Here is a 6,000-nt window from a genome sequence, read left to right on the forward strand (position 1 = left end):
TAAGACCACCACTACAACTGTGCCAAATTTCATCATTTTCCTATGTACGGTTCATAGGGCTGCCATAGACTCCCATTGGGGAAAAATAATAATAATAATACTGACAATTCCAATAGGTGTCACAGCACCTTCGGTGCTTGACCCCTAAATATAGCTGCAAGCAGCGATACGGGGCCAAGCACCTTCGGCGCAATGCACACAAAGCACAGCAAGCACACAAAGCACAGCAAGCTCACAATGCACAGCAAGCACACAAAACACAAAAAGCACAGCAAGCACACAAAGCACAGCAAGCACACAAATCACAGCAGGCACACAAAGCACAGCAAGCTCACAAAGCACAGCAAGCTCACAAAGCACAACCAGCACACAAAGCACAGCAAACTCCCAAAGCACAGCAAGCACACAAAGCACAGCAAGAACCACCACAATGCAGAGCAACAACAGCAGACATGGAAAAATAGAACACATGTGAACTACAGACAGGTTGAGAAGAATTGATGAGGAAGAACAAAACGTCATGACTCAGGTGGGATTCGAACCCAGGAACTCAGAATCTCAATGGATCTGGTTAACTAGATGCGCCACTCAGTTGACACAGTTCATGAGGCAGCAGACAAGAGATTAGAGAGCTGAAAGGATTAACATATGTCAATCACCAAAGATGCAGGAAAGACACAGCAGAAGCACCACAATGCAGAGCAACAACAGCAAACATGGAAAAATAGAACACATGTGAACTACAGACAGGTTGAGAAGAATTGATGAGGAAGAACAAAACATCATGACTCAGGTGGGATTCGAACCCAAGAACTCAGAATCTCTAAGCGGTTGCCTTACTCGCCACGCCACTCAGTTGCCACAGTTCAAGGGACAGCAGAAAAGAGATTACAGAGATGCAGGATTGATATATGCCAATTACCAAAGATGTAGAAATGACACCACAGAGCAGAAATAACAGAAATACAATGTATATAAGAATCAAAAAGGTCAAGTGAGATTGAAGACAAGAAAAACATTCTGTAGAGCAACGCTATAAAATGTAATATACAGTAATTAACTATGACAAATAGACAACATCACAGGCACGATCAACTTTACAGAGGTATTTCTCAAAAAACTGCCTAGGTGCCAGAAAAATCTGTTCAGTCATTCCTGTGCGGATTGCTCCAAACATTATACCAGCAGAACCTGGCATAAAATAAACAAAATTTGTAAAAGGAGTAGCGAAAAGATCATTTACCATATGCCTTACAATAACACATGAATAGAATGTTGGAAAATGACAAATGAGGTATCGTTGCAATCGGCATAAACCAGTGAATACAATTTCACAAAGAAATTAATATCAGACAAAGTATTCAGAAGTTATAAGCAGTTCCATAAGAACTGTTATAGTTTATAACCCCTAGGTGGCGCTGTACTCTGACTTCCCAGGTACCTTCAGGACATCATGTCGAAGCTCCTTACTCATTTTTGCGCGGATATGTCCAATAGTTCAAAAAATATAACAAATTATGTGAAATTTCAAAATGGCGGACAGGCGGTTCGGTCAAACCCGGCATAATACACATCGACAGATGCGGCATGATGTAAGCAATCCATAGACATCAAGACCATAATTTTCTGACAAACAGTTAAGAAGTTATGGGCAAAAATAGCCTATTTTCATATCTCATGACCCATAGGTGGCGCTGTCACCAAATTTGGCATGAACCCCAAGTTCATGGTCCACATTAAGTGTTCCAAAATTCATTTCAATTGATCAAAGAATGACCGAGGTACAGCTTCAGAACCATTTTTGCGTCAACCTCGTTAAGTTTGCGCATTTATTACTTTTGAAAAAAGTTAAATATCAAAATTCTGTTCGGTCATTTCTGTGCGGCTCACTACAAAGATCACCTGTGACAAATTTCATAACAATTGCCCCAAATTTGAAGGAGGAGTAGCAAAAAAACTAAATACTGTACATTTCAAAATGGCTGCTACTTTAATGGGTGGAGTTTTACTGTAAGGTATTAAAAACAACAAGCATGAGGAGAGCAATCACGTGTACTAAGTAGAATTTTCATAGATCAAACGGATCTGCAGTTATAACCATTTGAACATTGAATTTTTGCACTGCTGGTGGCGCTATAGAGTTACCGCTAGAGACCCCATTTTTGACCACCTGACTATTTATGACCTCCACTACAACTGTGCCAAATTTCATCATTTTCCTACATATGGTTCATAGGGCTGCCATAGACACCAATGGCTAAGAAGAAGAAAAAAGTACAATTCCAATAGGTGTCTCAGCACCTTCGGTGCTTGACCCCTAAATATAGCTGCAAGCAGCAACACGGGGTCAAGCACCTTCGGCGCAATGCACACACAGCACAGCAAGCACACAAAGCACAGCAAGCTCACAATGCACAGCAAGCACACAAAGCACAGCAATTACACAAATCACAGCAGGCACACAAAGCACAGCAAGCTCACAAAGCACAGCAAGCACACAAAGCACACAAAGCACACAAAGCACAGCAAGCTCACAATGCACAGCAAGCACACAAAGCACAGCAAGCTCACAAAGCACAGCAAGTACACAAAGCACATTAAGCTCACAAAGCACAGCAAGCACACAAAACACAGCAAGCTCACAAAGCACAGCAAGCTCACAAGGCACAGCAAGCACACAAAGCACAGCAAGCTTACAAAGCACAGCAAGCACACAAAGCACACAAAGCACAGCAAGCACACAAAGCACAGCAAGAACACAAAGCACACCAATTACACAAATCACAGCAGGCACACAAAGCACAACAAGCTCACAAAGCACAGCAAGCACACAAAAAACAGCAAGCACACAAAGCACAGCAAGCACACAAAGCACAGCAAGCTCACAATGCACAGCAAGCACACAAAGCATAGCAAGCTCACAAAGCACAGTAAGCACACAAAGCACAGCAAGCTCACAAAGCACAGCAGGCTCATAAAGCACAGCAAGCACACAAAGCACAGCAAGCACACAATGCACAATAAGAACACAAAGCACAGCAAACTCACAAAGCACAGCAAGCTCACAAAGCACAGCAAGTACACAAAGCACAGCAAGCACACAAAGCACAGCAATTACACAAATCACAGCAGGCACACAAAGCACAGCAAGCTCACAAAGCACAGCAAGCACACAAAGCACAGCAAGCACACAATGCATAGCAAGCTCACAAAGCGCAGCAAGCACACAAAGCACAGCAAGCTCACAAAGCACAGCAAGCTCACAAAGCATAGCAAGAAGCACCACAATGCAGAGCAACAACAGCAAACATGGAAAAATAGAACACATGTGAACTACAGACAGGTTGAGAAGAATTGATGAGGAAGAACAAAATGTCATGACTCAGGTGGGATTTGAACCCAGGAACTCAGAATCGCAATGCATATGATTAACTAGATGCGCCACTCAGTTGACACAGTTCATTGGGCAGCAGAAAAGAGATAACAGTATGTTATCAATAAGAATTGTTATAGTTTATAACCCATAGGTGGCGCTGTACTCTGACTTCCCAGGTAACTTCAGGACATCATGTCAAAGTTTCTTACCAATTTTTGCGCGGATATCTCGAATAGTTCAAAAAATATAACAATTTATATGAAATTTCAAAATGGCGGACAGGCGGTTTGGTCAAACCCGGCATAATACATATCGACAGATGCGGCATGAGGTAAGCAATCCATAGACATCAAGATCATAATTTTCTGACAAACAGTTCAGAAGTTATGGGCAAAAATAGCCTATTTTTCTATCTCATGACCCATAGGTGGCGCTGTCACGAAATTTGGCATGGACCCCAAGTTCATGGTCCACATGAAGTGTACCAAATTTCATATCAATTGATCAAAGAATTACTGAGCTACAGCTTCAGAACCATTTTTGCGTCAACCTCGTTAAGTTTGCGCATTTATTACTTTTGAACAAAGATGAATATCAAAATTCTGTTCAGTCATTTCTATGCGGCTCACTCCAAAGATCATCTGTGCCAAATCTCATAAGAATTGAACCGCATTTGAAGGAGGAGTAGCGAAAAAACGAAATACTGTACATTTCAAAATGGCCGCTACTGTAATGGGTGGAGTTTTACTGTAAAGTATCAAATTCAATAAGCACGATGAGAGCAATCACGTGTACTAAGTAGAATTTTCATAGATCAAATGGTTCACCAATTATAACAGTTTGAACATTGATTTTTTGGACTACTGGTGGCGCTATAGAGTTACTGCTAAAGACCCCATTTTTGGTCACATGACTATTTATGACCACCTCTACATCTGTGCCAAATTTCATCATTTTCCTATGTACGGTTCATAGGGCTGCCATAGACGCCTATGGCTAAGAAACGGCAGAATAATAATAATAATAATACTAACAATTACAATAGGTGTCTCAGCACCTTCGGTGCTTGACCCCTAATAATAATAATAATACTAAATATAGCTGCAAGCAGCAACTCGGGGCCAAGCACCTTCAGCGCAATAATGAGCACCCAAAGCAAGCACAGCAAGCACACAAAACACAGCAAGCTCACAAATCACAGCAAGCTCACAAAGCACAGCAAGCACACAAAGCACAACAAGCTCACCAAGCACACAAAGCACAGCCAGCACACAAAGCACAGCAGGCACACAAAGCACAGTAAGCTCACAAAGCACAGCAAGCTCACAAAGCACAGTAAGCATACAAAGCACAGCAAGCACACAAAGCACAGCAAGTTCACAAAGCATAGCAAGCTCACAAAGCATAGCAAGCACACAAAGCACAGTAAGCTCACAAAACACAGCAAGCACACAAAGCACATCAAACACAAAGCACAGCAAGCTCAAAAAGCACAACAAGCTCACAAACCACAGCAAGCTCACCAAGCACAGCAAGCACACCAAGCATAGCAAGCACACCAAGCACAGCAAGCTGACAAAGCACAGCAAGCTCAAAATGCACAGCAAGCTCACCAAGCACAGCAAGCACACAAAGCACAGCAAGCTCAAAAAGCACAGCAAGCACACAAAGCACATTAAGCTCACAAAGCACAGCATGCTCACAAAGCACAGCAAGCACACAAAGCACAGCAAGCACACAAAGCACAGCAAGCACACAAAGCACAGCAAGCACACAAAGCACAGCAAGCTCACAAAGCACAGAAAGCACACAAAGCACAGCAAGCTCACAAAGCACAGCAAGCACACAAAGACAGCAAACTCACAAAGCACAGCAAGCACACAAAGACAGCAAACTCACAAAGCACAGCAAGCACACAAAGCACAGCAAGCTCACAAAGCACAGCAAGCTCACAAAGCACAGCAAGCACCATAAAGCGCATCAAACACGCAAGGCTCAGGAATCATAGAGCAGAACCACCACAATGCAGAGCAACAACAGCAAACATGGAAAAATATAACATATGTGAACTACAGACAGGTTGAGAAGAATTGATGAGAAAGAACAAAACATTAATAGAAAAACCTAATATACGACTCAGGTGGGATTTGAACCCAAGAACTCAGAATCTCAATGTATGTGCTTTCCTGGATGCGCCACTCAGTTGACACAGTTCATGGGACAGCAGAAAAAGATTAGATATCTGCAAGGATTGACATATGTCAATCACCAAAGATGCAGAATTGACACAGCAGAAGTAGAAATAACATAAATACAATGTACATGAGTTCAAGTGAAATTGAAGACAAGCAGATCATTATGTATAGTAATGCTATACAATGTAATATACAGTTATATTAATTTACTATGGCAAATAGACAACGTCACAGGCACGGTCAACTTTGGAGTGGTATTTCTAAGAAAGAGAACAGAATATCAAAAATCTGTTCAGTCATTTCTGTGCAGATTGCTCCAAACATTATACGAGCAGAACCTGGCAAAAAATAAACAAAATTTGTAAAAGGAGTAGCGGAAAAATCATCTACCAAATGCTTTACAATAATACATGAACAGAATGTTGGAAA

The sequence above is a fragment of the Misgurnus anguillicaudatus genome, chromosome 7, assembly GCF_027580225.2.
Source record: "Misgurnus anguillicaudatus chromosome 7, ASM2758022v2, whole genome shotgun sequence".
Classification (NCBI taxonomy): domain Eukaryota; kingdom Metazoa; phylum Chordata; class Actinopteri; order Cypriniformes; family Cobitidae; genus Misgurnus; species Misgurnus anguillicaudatus.